The sequence below is a fragment of the Phragmites australis genome, chromosome 15 (assembly GCF_958298935.1).
Source record: "Phragmites australis chromosome 15, lpPhrAust1.1, whole genome shotgun sequence".
Classification (NCBI taxonomy): Eukaryota; Viridiplantae; Streptophyta; class Magnoliopsida; order Poales; family Poaceae; genus Phragmites; species Phragmites australis.
In genome coordinates, this window is record NC_084935.1 from 7,942,349 (window position 1) to 7,957,363 (window position 15,015).

General features: G+C 42.0%; 1 non-coding gene across 1 annotated transcript; it reads left to right on the plus strand.

Moving 5' to 3' along the window:
* Window positions 1–3,894: 3,894 nt before the first annotated feature.
* On the plus strand, window positions 3,895–4,033 carry LOC133894216 (small nucleolar RNA Z247). The gene has a single exon (XR_009905025.1). It is a non-coding gene; the product is annotated as a small nucleolar RNA Z247 (small nucleolar RNA).
* The last annotated feature ends 10,982 nt before the right edge of the window (window positions 4,034–15,015 follow it).

Sequence of the window (15,015 nt, forward strand, 5' to 3'; positions counted from 1 at the left end):
TTAAGAAATAAGACAAAATAAAAACTCATCAATAAGGTGATTCTAGACATCTGATCTATTATGCCAATAGATGTACATCCACCAGCTGCTCCATGTCTGACGCAAGAACCTTCCTTCCTCTGACCGGCAAATAATCCGAAGAGCCACTGCCACTGCAAGACGGCGCCGATGAAGCCATCCAAATGATGCCCCCGAGAAGATGCCAACCTGATTAGACTGCAGAATTAACAAATTCCATTAGCCCAATAGCCAGTCTTGTCTAGTGCACAAAGTCAGGACGCTTTGGGATTAATCAATTGGTTAAGTGGCCTAATTACAAGTAGGGAGAACAAGCAACCTAACCAAGCAACCAACCTACTAACCAAACCCTAGTAGCTAGGGTTAAGTTAACCATTGTACAAGTGGCAGTAGTACTCCCACACTAGGCAACAGGAGGGTTACGGCTGGCTGGCTCACAGCTCCAAGCATTATTGGCCTTTTCCGGTAATGCCTCTGGGCTCAAGTTTCCCTAATGATACCCTTTGGACATCAATCATTGAGCTCCATGAATTCCTTCGGTAGTTTACTCAAGGCCCCTTCAGCCATTCCCATCATACCATGCCTCATGTTTGCACTAGCTGAGTACCTAACCTAGTAAGAATCCAAGATCCATATCTAAACCTAAATCATATCCGATAAACAAATGCCTATGTCTGTAAATAATCTTCCTAGAGTTGTTACAACAATAAAAAAACACGGTGTCATGAGTTATCTATCCATGTTGCTATTCCACAAATGTAACACATTTTTATTGCGATTATAATGTGACACACACGCTCGCACGTCACTACGCATGCACATCATATTCACACACCTACAACTATATTCCTATCATACACCTGCAGATAATACTGCTGAAAGCACTTACATGTGCGTAAAGGATAGACATGCAAACATACATGGGAGAAGTCTTGCAAATTCAATGAAAATGCTATATTGTGCCTTTGTGTATTAGCCGTGTGGTACTAAGGGGTGTTGGGTCCTGATGGACCATTTTGGTATATATATATGTATTCACACACAAATGGTTAGATTCACAGTAGGTGGCACACACATTTTATACAAGCGGCTAGACTGTTTTCATATAAATTTTCTTTCGTCAACTAAGCCAAGCAAGAAAATCTAGATTTGAACCTGGATTCTTCTTCTTCCACCATACTTATTCAAGCTTTACGATAACGACGGCTATGCGCCAAGAAGAATGCATATCCTACATTTTCTGAATCTTGTGAAACTATTACGACATCGAAGTTCTAAAATGTTTCTAACAAATTATCATATGGATCACATATTATATAGTTACACTAAAATTCCAAAACCATAGTCGATCGCATTATTTGTGAAACACCCGCAATGCTAGGCCACTTGCCAACTACTATGAGCACATATTTTGTTCAAGATATTTCTCATACTTAGATTGATTTGTTAACTGGTTGTCGCTGGGAAAATAGTTGTGTTTTGTCATACGTGACGGCATATGTTGGCCTTGAATTGTCTTGGCTAGGAAGGCCTCTTCAAATTAATCACCCGACGTGACGAAGGCCAAAGCCATCTTCCCCAATGTTCAGGTGCGACTAGATCATTTCTGTCACCGCCAAAACAAAAAAAAAAGGTTTTCTCAGAGTTGCTGCAATGACAAGTTCTTTATAGATTTCCAAGTTTACTGGTCTCTAGGACAAGCAATTAGTCGTCATGTTCCACCAAATGTACTACCAAATCATTGCATTTTTCGCTCCTTTTCCCAAAGAAAGCCATCATGTTTTGCTCTGCTTTTGGGCACGATGTTTCAGTAACCCTGATTAACTTGCATAATGACCTATTGCTTGTAGCCTTTAGTTGACGCTAACCGGCCTCACACGATCAAAAAATAGGTTGTCAATAGGGATGGTAATAGATCAGATCAGGTATGGGTGAAGTAAATTCGTACCTGACCCGAGACTCCAATTGGTTTACCTGACTTGTGCCCGACTGCCTGTGAAGAGTAACGGGTGAAATTTTTTACTTGTACCCACCAGGTATCTGAAACCCATAGGTCACCTACAGGTATATTAAAAGTTTATTTAGCAATCTACAGTTATTAGATGGCAAATTTGGAAACAGTAATTAGATAGAGATGGAGGACGAGTGGGATTTCCTGACATAATTATGCCTATCAAATTCACATCCAAAGAGAACTACATGAGTTCAAATCCAAGGGAACCAGAGCAGATATCCTACATAAGTGATTGCAGATTTCCTCTCAAATCCAAGGAACCCTCTCAATGCCCTGAGTTCAAATCCGAAGAGAACTAGCTGAGTTCAAACCCAAGGTACCCTCTCAATGCCTATTAATGGGATTTCCTCAAGAGAAGTAGAGAACTACTAATCATTTGACCAAGAATTAAAGCGAGCTTTGGGATGAACTGACAGTATATGACAATGCACATTAGTTCTGAACAGAGAGAATCAATAAAATCATAAATCAATCCAAGTCCGAAATAGAAGCGGGGCGGCGTCACAGCAACCGGAAGCCGATCGGCCAGTGGCGGCGCAAGGCGGTGTCGCGGCCCAGAGTGTTTAGCGACCTTGGACCTTGGTGATGGCATGGCGCAAGGTCGCCTGTGGCGGGCGGGGGCAGGGTGCGGGCGAGGTGGAGAGTGGCGATAGCTGGCTAGGACCAGCGTACGACTAGAGCCTGGCTGCTTGGGGGGGTGAGGTGCGGCAGCAGGCATGCGGCGACAGTGGCTAGGGTGGACAACTGGGAGCGGGAGAGGGGTAGAGACAAATGGGGGCGGGGAGCCATGAAGAGGGTGGAGTGGATAGACGATAGAGCCTCACTCAGATACTAGGGCTACAAATGGGTTAGGCTAGAAGTATATTTAGAATGGGCCAACAGTGTTTAACAGGTGTATCCATAGGTATTCATAGGTGAATTATAATAACCATGCCCAACCCACTATTTCGCGGATATCCGGCCCGTTGTGCCCGTGAGCAAAATTTTAGATCCACGTTTGAGCCTGTCAGACACTATGCCCACAAATATGATTGTCATCTCTAGTTGTCAAGCAAACTATTATGTAGAACCGACTCCTAGGGTCTGTTAAAAGCAATAGCTTCTGCTTTATATTTTCAGATTAGTTCCTGCTGAAGCTTATCTGTCAGTTTTCCGAAAATAGCGTAGTATGTTGTCTGTTATTTTTCAGTCAAGTCTGTTCTGTTTTGATCCTGCGAGATCGTTCAGATTCTAAGTAATCTGTGTAACAAACTTTGTAATCTTTATTGTCTATTTAACACGAAGGGATCGGAGGAGATCCTTGCGGCAATCACAAAGTTTTTCATGGTACCAGAGCCATGTCGAACTCCACCACAAACTCTGCCATGACGAACTCCACCTCCACTGCTTCCGCTTCAACTTTTGCGCCGCTATCATTTAGCCACTATGTCACGGTCAAGTTAAACCGTGACAATCATCTTCTATGGAAAGCCCAGATGATCCCCTACCTTCGCAGCCAGAAGTTGCTAGGTTTTGTAGATGGATCCAAGAAGGCACCACCGCAGCTAATCTCTGAAGCTGCGGCTGGCGGTGAAGTCCGTCAGATTGAAAATCCAGAATATGAAGTCTGGTATCAGCAAGATCAACTAGTGCTCAGCGCACTGCTATCATCTCTGACCGAGGGAATTCTTGGTCAGGTTCTTTTTCGCACCACATCAGCAGAGGTGTGGAAAGCTCTTGAAGATATGTTTGCTTCTCGTGCTCGAGGAAGAACAATGCAGATAAGGTTCCAACTGGCGAATCTGAAGAAGAAAGATATGATGGTGACAGATTATTTTCACAAGATGAAGGCCTTGGCGGATAACCTTGCTGCTATTGGTTATCCTCTTCAAGATGAAGAAATTGTCTCCTACATCCTGACTGGTCTTGGGTCAGATTATGAGTCCTTTGTAACATCCATGGCTACTCGGGCTGAACCAGTGGGGTTAACTGAACTTTATTCCCATCTGATCAGTCACGAGCTGCGCATGGAAGCTGGTGAAAATCCAAACCAGATCATATCGTCTGCAAATCAAGCTGGTCGAGGTGATGGTCATGGAAACTACAGAGGACGTGGTGGCCGTGGCCGCGGTGGCCGCGTTGGTCGTGGCACAACCTATCCTGGTGATCGACCAGTCTGTCAAATTTGTCACAAGACAGGGCATGAAGCCTCAAGATGTTATCATCGTTATGAGGAGAACTACTCTGAGGAAAAACGCTCTGCTGTAGCTGCAAACACCTCATACAAGATTGATCAAAACTGGTACGCAGATACTGGAGCAACCGATCACCTAACAAGTGATTTGGATCGACTAACAATGAAGGAGAGATACAGAGGAACTGATCAAGTTCAAGTTGCAAATGGTGCAGGTTTGAACATATCTCATACTGGTTATTCTTCTATTGCCGGTAGGACAGGTCCTTTACATATGAATGAAGTCCTTCATGTTCCTAGAATTAGCAAGCATCTTCTTTCTGTCCATAAATTCACCTCTGATAACAATGCTCATTTTGAATTCCATCCAAATCATTTCATATTAAAGGATCAAGCCACGAAGAAGGTGCTCCTTCAAGGTCGATGTGAGCATGGACTTTATCCTCTTCCTCTCAGTCAGAAGTCCATTAAGTCATCTTCCTCAGGGCTGTCTTCAGTCAAGGTGTCAAGAGAGCTGTGGCACAGAAGGCTTGGACATCCTAGTACTGCTACTGTTCAAGCAGTTCTCCAAAGAAATAAGTTAGGATCTATGTTAGATAGAGTCATCAGTGTGTGATGCTTGTCAACAAGCCAAAATTCATCAACTCCCTTATCAGTCTTCCAGTCATGTTAGCTCTGCCCCTCTTGAACTTGTTCATTCGGATGTGTGGGGACCTGCCTTACCATCTGTAGGAAATTTTAAATACTATGTTAGTTTCTTGGATGATTTTTCTAAATTCACTTGGATTTTCTTGCTAAAGCACAAACATGAAGTAAAACAAGCCTTTTTCCAGTTTCAGCAACATGCAGAAAGGTTGCTGAATACCAAAATCAAAATGGTGCAAACTGATTGGGGTGACGAGTTTCAAGCTCTTCACAATATTTTCCGTAACACTGGTGTTCTTCACCGTGTCTCCTGTCCACACACACACCAACAAAATGGTGCCATTGAAAGAAAACACAGACATCTAGTAGAAACTGGGTTAGCCTTGTTAGCCCAATCTAATATGCCTGTAAGGTTTTGGGATGAAGCCTTCTTATCAGCCTGCTATTTGATCAATCGTTTGCCAAGCCGTGTCATTTCAAATTCTACACCTTTGGAAAAACTTCTAAATGTGAAACCTGATTATCATTTTCTTAGAACTTTTGGGTGTGCTTGCTGGCCAAATCTCAGGCCTTACAACTCCAGGAAGTTGGAATTTAGATCAAAATATTGTGTTTTTGTCAGTTATAGTCCTATGCATAAGGGCTATAAATGCTTAGATCGATCAACAGGTCGAATCTATATTTCTCATGATGTCATCTTTGATGAAAATCGTTTTCCTTTCTCTACATCAACATCTCAGTCCATGCCATCAGTATCCACAAATCAAAGTGCCTATCTTCCCTTACCTCTTCCTCAGCCTTCCTCTGAAAGTCACTCTGAAACTTGTCCGGCAATAGAGAATTCCAGTGTTGATGCTATGCCTGCTACTGATAATTCTACTGCAGATGTTGTTGATTCTGAACAAGGCTATGAAATCCCAATGGCTGAAGATTCTAGAACAGATGAACTTCAACAACATCATATGAGAACAAGGCTGAGGGATAATATTCGAAAACCTAAAAGCTACACGGATGGGACTGTTAGGTATGACCTTAAGAAAGGAGCTTTTCTCATTGAACCTGCATCCCATTCTGAAGATTTAACTGAACCAATTTGGAAAGCAGCTATGGAAAAGGAAGTTCAGGCACTGTATGATAACAAAATATGGACTCTTGTACCTAGAAGACCTGAGCTGAACTTAGTTGACTGTAAGTGGATCTTCAAAACAAAGTATAAGTCTGATGGATCTGTGGAGAGGCACAAGGCAAGATTAGTGGCCAGAGGGTTCAGCCAACAATATGGCATTGATTATCATGATACCTTCAGCCCAGTGGTTAAGGCAACAACAATTCGTACAGTGCTCTCTATTGCTGTTGCCAGGGGGTGGAAATTGCATCAAATAGATGTAAATAATGCTTTTCTTCATGGTCGACTGGATGAAGAAGTTTATATGAGTCAGCCTCCTGGTTTTGAGGATCCAGCACATCCAGAATATGTATGCAAATTGGAAAAGGCTCTGTATGGTTTGAAGCAGGCACCAAGAGCCTGGTACTCACGGTTGAGTCAGAAGTTACATACACTTAGTTTTATTTCATCTAAAGCAGACTCATCTCTCTTTATTCTGCAACAGCCAGAGGTAACAATGTACATGTTGGTATATGTAGATGACATTGTCATTGTTAGTTCTTCATCTATTGCTACAACCATGTTAATTCAGTAGTTGAGTAGAGAATTCCCTTTGAAAGATTTGGGAGAACTTAATTACTTTCTTGGCATTGAAGTTAATAGAAAATCCGATGGCATTGTGTTAACTCAGAAGAAGTACATTAGTGATCTTCTTCATAGAATTAATATGCAAAAATGCAGACCTGCACCCATACCCATGGCTAGTTCAACAAAATTAAACAAGGATGTGGGTAAACCCTTGTCAGATTCAGATGTATTCAAATACAGAAGTACAGTAGGGGCATTGCAGTACCTGACTCTAACCAGGCCAGACATTGCTTTTGCTGTAAATCGAGTTTGTCAGATTCTTCAGAACCCTACTGATGATCATTGGTCTACAGTAAAAAGGATACTAAGGTATGTGCAGGGTACTAGCACTACTGGACTATTTATCAGAAGGTCAAGCTCTCTATTACTCAGCTCATTTTGTGATGCTGATTGGGCAGGGTGTGCTACTGATAGAAGATCAACAAATGGGTTTGTTGTTTTTCTTGGTTCTAACTTGATATCCTGGAGTTCAAAGAAGCAACCTACTGTGTCTCGATCTAGCACAGAGGCTGAATATAAGTCAATGGCAAATGCCACTACAGAATTAATTTGGGTGCAATCTTTGCTGAAGGAACTCGGTGTTCATCAGTCTCGGGCTCCTGTATTATGGTGTGACAATTTGGGAGCTACGTACTTGGCAGCAAATCCAGTATTCCATGCACGCACAAAGCACATTGAAGTTGATTTTCATTTTGTAAGAGAGAGAGAGTTGCAGCAAAGGCATTGGATGTTCGATTTATTTCATCTGTTGATCAAGTTGCAGACATATTTACAAAGTCGTTAGCAGAAGCACAATTTAATCGCATCAATAACAATCTCAATCTAGTGGCAGATGGTTGAGATTGAGGGGGTGTGTTAAAAGCAATAGCTTCTGCTTTATATTTTCAGATTAGTTCCTGCTGAAGCTTATCTGTCAGTTTTCCGAAAATAGCGTAGTATGTTGTCTGTTATTTTTCAGTCAAGTCTGTTCTGTTTTGATCCTGCGAGATCGTTCAGATTTTAAGTAATCTGTGTAACAAACTTTGTAATCTTTATTGTCTATTTAACACGAAGGGATCGGAGGAGATCCTTGCGGCAATCACAAAGTTTTTCAGGGTCAATTTGGGGTTCACAGTTCAATTCTCCCGCTTTCCAAATGTGATCTATACACAAATCCTACCAGTGCTATACGTGCCACAATTTCACAAGGCAACCTGCAAACCTGAATCGTGCAAAGAATTTAATCTCGTCAGATCCTTGGACCGGAGAATTCAAATGTTCTGAAAATCAACCAAAAATCATATCAGCATATCATACTCTAAGAACCTAGATATGTGATGTATGTATGGAGCGAGTCATCCAGCGGTGAGCAATACAATCCAATCCATTCACCTGTAGTGACTGTGAGATGCCAAATGCAGGTGTTTTCTTGTAGTGGTGTTACTAAGAGGGAGTGGATGTTGTATCGTGCTTTTTTCGAAAGAAAAATTTATAAGACTCGATTTTTGAAAGATCCGTTCTCTTCGTACGATATGTGTCCCCTGTTATCTCTTCTACACACGCGCTAACCGTTAGATTAAGAGATGAACAACGTAAATCAAGATTTCGCAAAAATCTTTCATGTAAAAATCATATAAAATTTCCTTCCGTACTTCCCTCAGCTACCGCTGCTTGTTCGTTCCGGCTGGCTCCTTTCGACGTGCACGTGAACAGTTGGGCTTGGCCTTGGCCGTTGCGACGTATTTATGTACGTACGTGATGCACACAACACCCGGGAAGTTTCAGCTACAGCACGGCTTGTCCGTAGTGATGGATCGGATCATGTGCTGGCTGGGGCACCTTCCAAGACCGTTTGCAGAATAGGTTGCGAGATAGTTGGGTGCCTGGTGGAGGCGTGTGTCCGTGAGCATTACACTTGCAATCGGGAAAAAGCGTTCATCTAGCTCATACTACGGGCTCAGGGACAATGTAAGAACAATGATGTGTTAAAGTATGAGCATAGTGTCGATCTTTTATGTAACAACCTAATTTTTACTTCCTTCATTTCGTAATATTTGTCCATAGCCTCGAGAGTATCTGTTTCAAATTATTTGTCCATTACGGTAACCAAGAATGCTTTATGGTTTATTTTCCTGCTATATCCTTTAATACATGCATGCATTTATTCAATGTTGATGAGTTATTTGCTCTCATCTTTATATTGATTAGGGGTAATATGGTCATCTCTATGTATTTTTTCACTCGATTTTAGTATTCTTTGGTTTGTACGTAATGGTGAGCGTGGACAAACATTGCGAAACGGAGGTAGTAACATTTAGATTATAGTAAAATTCACTTCTTTTTAATATTTTTCTAATTATTTAAACCAACATAAATCAAGGAAGTATATATTCAAATTGATTTGTATATATTCAAATATATTATTATTTGGCTAAGTATTTCAAAGTACACCAAGGTAGTTTATAAATTTAAACTCTGCAATAAGTTGATCATATGCATTTCTTGGTTTATTTATTTTTATGGTTCTTTGAGTGAAGATTTGAATTTGAATATCTCTTAAATTCAAATCTAATTCTTTGATTAAATTCAGCTAAAATCCAAATCAATTCAAATACTTCGAGATCAAATCCCTCCCAAAAATTAGGACTTCAAGTTCAAGTCCAAATCCAAATCCAAATAATTCTATTTGAATTATTACCAAACCCAATTCTAATAGCAAATCCTTTTTCCTTTTTGCTAGGCTGAATCCCTTTTTCTTTCTTGGCCCAATCGAGCTCACCCTCTTTCTCCTCTGCGCAGCCTAGCCACACGCTAGCCCACTCAGATCCCTCTCACCTGCGCACGTATTTGGGCCGCCTTGGCACTTCTCTCTCTCTCTCCCCGACACATGGGACCTGCTGATCGGAACCGTCCTCAACCTCTAGCTCGACCTCTCTTTGTTCATAGTCGCCACCTCTTTCTGGCACATTCAAAGTGCAGCGACTTCCGCTCCTCCCTAATATATATATATATAAGAAAGTAGTATATACTCCACTTATAAAGAAGTATATAAATCTCATAAAGTAGTGTATACATCTCAAAAAGTAGTATATACTCCACTTATAACGGAATCAACTAGAGATCTAGTTATGAGTATATACTCTCAGAAGTATAATTATTTTTCTTATATATATATAAATGTTCCTCGAAACCGAAATTTCAAATTGAACCCGGCTAAAGTTTTTGGTTTCGATCATGGTGGGCGACAGGTACGGGTGGACGAAAAGCTCGAAGCTCACGAGCCAGCTCGGCTTGGCTCGAATCGGCTCGTATTTTGTAACAAGCCGAGCCAATATTTTAGCTTGTTTTGTTAATGAGCTGGCTCGAGCTAGTTCGTAAGCCAGCTCACGAGCCTAGCGAGTCAGACTCAGTTAGCCGGCCCACATGAGGCATGAGGCCTAAGTACTGCTCCACATGACCACACCCTAGATCAATGCATCGACAACACCCTTTTTCCTAGCCATTGTCCCCTCGAGCCCTCGACGATGCGCTGGCTGGAGCCCTCGACGATGCACTGCCTGGAGCCTAGAGCCCTCGATGTCGCATCGCCCATCTCCTAACACCCGACATGGTCATGTGGGGTCTAGTTGTGCTGTCTATCACATTGTCCGGTTCCATGATCTGATTGTGTCGTCTGTCACATTGTTGTTGGCAATTGCACATTTGTTTCTTGATCGTTGTGCTGATTTGTGTCTATTCAATTGGTGTTGGTGCAGTTGCCACTCCAAAACAGATCAGGGAGCTAATGAAGGTGGATGAGCTCACAAATGGTGTTGATGCAGTACACGGCGTCGCATCACAACACATCATAGTCCAGCCTACCCCAAGGGCCCCTCCATCTCACTATGTCAAAGAGAGCCGTGTCAGTGACCGCTAGGGACAGCGGCGACTATGTTTCATTAGGCTCACAAGCTGGATCGAGCTGAGTCTATCTTTTAGCTCAGTTCCAAAACGAACCGAGCCAAACCGAATTAGCTCGTTAACCTAACGAGTTGGACCGAGCTAAGCCAGCTGGTTATCCACCCTACAGAAAGGTCCAGGCTCGGACACCAAAAGTTATTGCTGTACAAAAGCTATTTTTTGAGACACCTAGATTTCATTTTTACAGGCGGTTCATAGGATCAACCGCCTGAGAAAGTGGCTGCGTCCCCGTGCGGCTCAGGACCACCTGTGAAAACTAATTTCCACAGGCGGTTCCTTATGTGAAGTGCCTGTGGAAATAGCTCTATTTTCCCAAGCGGTTCACATAAGGAACCGCCTGCGGAAATGCTCCATTTTTGGAGCATTTTTTGAGGCGGTTCCTTATGTGAACCGTCTGCGGAAATGGACTCTATTTTCACAGGCGATTCATATAAGGAACTGCCTATGGAAATGAAGTATTTCCGCAGGCGGTTCCTTATGTGAACCGCCTGGGAAAATGGACAGGCGGTTCACATAAGGAACCGCCTGTGAAAATTTGTTTTCACAGGCGGTTTCTTATGTCATCCGCCTGTGAAAATAGCTCCATAAATAGTGCATCGTCTCGGGGAGCATTCAGACAGGCTCTTCTGTTGTCCAAACAGTAGAGCAGCTCAAGTGGTGGCGGATTTGAAAAATAGGGGGGGGGGGGGAGGTTTTGTTTTTGAATTCCTTGAAGGAGTCAAATAAGGTATGTGTATCTCATCCCTAGCTTATTTTTTTTTTTAGGTTTATATTTAGATTTAAGGCTAAATTAGGGTTTAAATGTGATCTAGAGATGCTCATGGTTCTTGCTATTTAGATCATCAAATTAGCTCAAATTTGTTGCAATATTGATTTAATTGTGTAGATTCACATGATTTCTAGCATTATATTTTAAAAATGTAGCTAGAATTTGATATTTTTTAGCCTTATGAGATTTCATCGTGAATGGAGATTTTTTCTCTAGATCTCTAGGGAGAGGGAGAGGGAGAGGGGAGAGGGGAGAGAGAGTAATGAATTCACATTATTTTGAGCCATAAATTTACGTCAATGTAGATTCAATTGCGTAGACATATTATAATCATAACAAGCCGATTTTTTCCTTTTTTAAAAAAATCTTTTTAATTCTGATTTTCAAATTAATTAATTGATGTATCTAATTTTATGGTTGCAGTTAGAGATGGACAGAGCATGGATGTACGATACGCCAAGACATGAAAAAATATACATCAAAGGACTCTCTGTTTTTATTGAAGCCGCCGAGAAGGACGCTTTAACTAAGAAGACTCTGTATGTTCATTATTATTTTTTTGAAAGAAATACATACCACAGGCGGTTCCGTAAGAGAACCGCCTGTGGAAATTTAAATATCTATAGGCGGCACATAAAGTGGGCCGCATGTGGAAATCCATTTTCACAGGCGGTTCTTTAAATCAACCGTCTATGGAAACATTTTCACAGGCGGTTCCTTAAGACAACCGCCTGTGAAAATCTATTTCCACAGGCGACCTGTTTTGCGTCTGTGAAAATCATTCATTTTTATAGGCATTCGGTCGCAGGCGGGTGCGCTAAACACTTGTGAAAAGATGTTTACACCTGCCTGTGTAGTAGTGTGTTCTGCTAGTGAACTCTGCGTGCTTGAATTGTTTCTTCTACCTCACGACTCACGAGCTACAGGGCTCTGACGACGATCGGTCAATGGAACAGTGAACAATCCGCTCGTGACGGCCGAGCTGCTCTATTTATGGTGGTGTATATTTCATCAGAGTTCGGCCGTTTTCCAACGGATCGAGGACGAAGGACATTAACCCGGCCGCAGGCAGAACCAGTGTGCCGGCCGGGGCCATCCATGCGGTATGTTTGGTTTCGTGTGTTTTCGCCACCAGGAAGGCATGGACAGATCACGTATGGTACGATGTGGTTTCCAACCGACGTTTTAAAGTTTCAGTGACTTCAGTTCCGATCCTCTGAAGAGGGGATCCCAATTCCCCAACGACACCCCAGCTCGTGCGTTTGGGTGCGGGAGATGGTCATTCCGATCGATTCGCTTAAGTGGCCGGTGACAGGGCTGGGTTTATTGTGAAGCAGGTTGGGGAACTGCCCACGTGCCATGATTTAGAACAGGTTGCAACTTGCGATGGTCATCACGTATACGTGCGTACGTACGTTGGTGTCTGGAGGGAGGCCTAACGTACGAAAGCAGCGGTAGCAATCAGCTAGGAATGCAAAATCGCAAATGGCTTGGATATTATTTTTCCAACCCTTCTTGCTCGGATGGGGCTCCAAAGGGAAGAAATACTACTTCACGTGGTCTTAAAGCTCTCTGATCTTATATAATTGAGCCATTACACCCAAGTGATTTAAGCCATCGGATCTAGAATTGCAAACAAGTTGTACAAAACAAATTCCACGTATAGCAGTACGTGCTCGGATTCTGAGTCGCAAAAAAAAACTATATAGGCTATATGGAGAGCCGACGTCAATTATTTTTTAAATTCCATATTCGGAGTCGCATTCCATAGAGATTTATATGCCAGAACCTGGTAGCATCAAATTATCAGGCACATGAAGGCGGATTTTGGAGAAAAAACGTGAGCTTAGCGGCTCAAGGATCATAGGATCGAGTGCCAGTCCTAGGAGGTGCCTTGCGGGTGGCAGCTCAGTACTCTTCTTTGACTTTTTCACTATTTTGAAATAAAAAAAGATCCAAATCTAAAATGCAAAGGTACCCCAGTGGCCGGCGGCGGTGACGTCACGGTGGGAGTTCATTCAATGGCATCTAGGCGGTGTCGTGGACATAGTTGAACGATTTACTAGGGCAGCATCCGGGAGCTCCCTACTGTCCCACCTCAACTCAATCGTGCATGCAGAAGGAAAACGATGTGGAGTCGAGATGGGAACGACGGTGCCAAGGTTTTCCGAAAGTTTTGGGGTGCGGTGCGGGAAATGCAAGTTCATACGTACTTGTGATGTATGATTTATTTTAGCTGTTCATCTATTCTAATTATATTTATTTATCTGTTGATTCTCCTCATCTATTCTATAGATTTATTACACCCATATTTTAAATACGAATCTCAACAAAAATAAATAGTGCTAATAAACTATATGTATCTTGTTACTGAAAATTTCAGTAGGCACGAGATACTTCGCCATTGGATATAGGAGTATGATATCTGTGTTTCTTCGTTTCTCTTTTGTATGGACTCTTAGCTAAATTATAAAAATAAGAGTATCAGTTTTGACTTTTGACTACCTCGACGAGATATTTTAGACGTGGCTTCCATATGCATCTTTGGGTTGTGGTGTTCGAGAAACTTCTGTTGTTGCCATTTAGACACGTACAGTTGGTTGACCCGTTGATGGATCTTATATATGCCCACCATATGGAACTTCGCGTAACATGTGGCTAGACACCACTTACCGTATTTGATGTATGCTAATTTTCCCCTCTAGAGTGCCGCCATTCAGGGCTCAGCCACCGATCTTACTCTTGCCTGTTCACAACCCATACTAGCCCAATAGAGATCAGCCCACGAATCGGGTGGCCCATTTAGCCCACGGATCGGCCGGCCCATTACCAGGCCTAGGTGCATGAGAGTCCAGAGGCAACGAGCAAACTGGAACTCGGCCTATTGTTCTTGGTTAGCCTCATATGGATTTGTTGTAAATGCAGTAAGTCATAAGCAAGGAATCGATACGTTTAGCAACAACTTATAACCGGCCATGCATGAGACCTTGAAATCGATGGCAAAAGCAGGAATCTTTCATTTCATACTACAAACCAATAGGGTAACATTATCTGATTGAGAACAGTAGGAATAAAATCTAAGTACTAATTTATTAGGCACCAAGAAACTTCAACGAATACCATTTAGTGCAAATGGACAAATTTCCTATTGAGAATGTGCCTTTCGCTAATAACTGGGTTTTTTTAGTTCATCTCCCCATAATTGGAGCCTTCTTTCATGAAAGGATCTTAGTAGCAAGAGGAATTTGTCAAATGGAACTATAGAAGGGTACGACTGCATAAAGAATATAGCCTCAATAAGTAAAAAAGCTCAACTAACGATTCAGCCAAAACATCTGAACTGTATTATTGATGGCTTCATCAACACTTAAGCATCTAAGTAAGCTTTACTTTGATAAATTTTCTGACCAAATAAAGAAGTTTGGTGTGACAAAGTTTCAGAAGAGAACCTTTGCATGTGTTAAAGTTTCAGAATAGTAAAGAACGATTAGCTCTGGGAAATGCTCTTTTCAGAAATAGAAATTGACACAATGCCGTGTTTATCTTTCGTATAAGGAACGTTCAAGGGGGAGAAAGCTACTAAAGGATTAAAAGAAAATTTTTCCCAGGGCGCATCTGATATCATTCTAACCACAGGCAGAAATGTATTGATACCATTAATCAACCTCTTGGTTGCAACCAAATAGGACTTTTTTGGGGCGGTC